The sequence below is a fragment of the Aptenodytes forsteri genome, unplaced genomic scaffold, assembly GCF_000699145.1.
Source record: "Aptenodytes forsteri isolate BGI_AS27 unplaced genomic scaffold, ASM69914v1 Scaffold54, whole genome shotgun sequence".
Classification (NCBI taxonomy): Eukaryota; Metazoa; Chordata; class Aves; order Sphenisciformes; family Spheniscidae; genus Aptenodytes; species Aptenodytes forsteri.
Genome location: NW_008796044.1, coordinates 12,840,327 through 12,841,168, shown reverse-complemented (window position 1 = coordinate 12,841,168; position 842 = coordinate 12,840,327).

The window sequence follows — 842 nt, the reverse complement described above, 5'->3', positions numbered from 1 at the left end:
GCCGCTTCCCGGGGGTCTCGGGGCAGGGAAGCAGCCAGTTGTCCCCCCGCAGAGGGGCCGCAGGGGTGCGGGGGGATGAACTGGGGGGCAGCTCCAGCTCCCCAAGGAACGGGACTCCCCAGGGACAGGGCGCTCGGTGGGTTTCTCGCAGCTGGGGCCGGCGGGGTCAGCACGGAAGGGGTGTCCCAATGTCTTCTGGCTCCTAACGCAAGTACTGCCGGCTGGCAAAGCTAGAACTAGGCGGGTTTTGCACGAGTGGAAAAAGATAGGGGCTGATAAGGTGGTTCTGGTTTAATAATGCAGGGGACAGCTGGGAGGCAGGCGGAGCGAGGCCAAGTTGGGAGGCTCAGGGCAGCTTTAGGATGAGGAAGGGCTGTGAGGTGATGCTGAACCCTGGAGAAAAGCAAAGGCAGACACTAAACGAGGCTCCAGGCGCTGAGGGTGTGCAAAGGGTGACAAGATGCGGATGGCTCTAGCTGTCCTGGCAGCTTTTCATTCAGCAAATCCAGCTTCTAGCCACGAAAATGCAGATATCGCTTCTCTGGGCTCAGGGAGTGACAAAAATCGTGCTGGTACCAGCACATTCCCACTGCTGAGGGGCTGGCACTGCTGTGGAGGTGTAACTCAACCCACATAATATACAGGTTTCAACCATTTTAATAATTTTCCTCCTCTTTTTAAGGCCTGCGGGGACTTGGCGCTGTTTGTTTGCTGGTGCAAATCTTGCTTTCGGGATGCTGCTCGCCGTGGGCTGCTCGCCTCTCCCCTGCCTGCTGGCCCCAGGCAGGGGTGCTGCCTTCCCCAGAGACCACGGTGCTGCCCAGAGCTGCTGGAGCATCCCC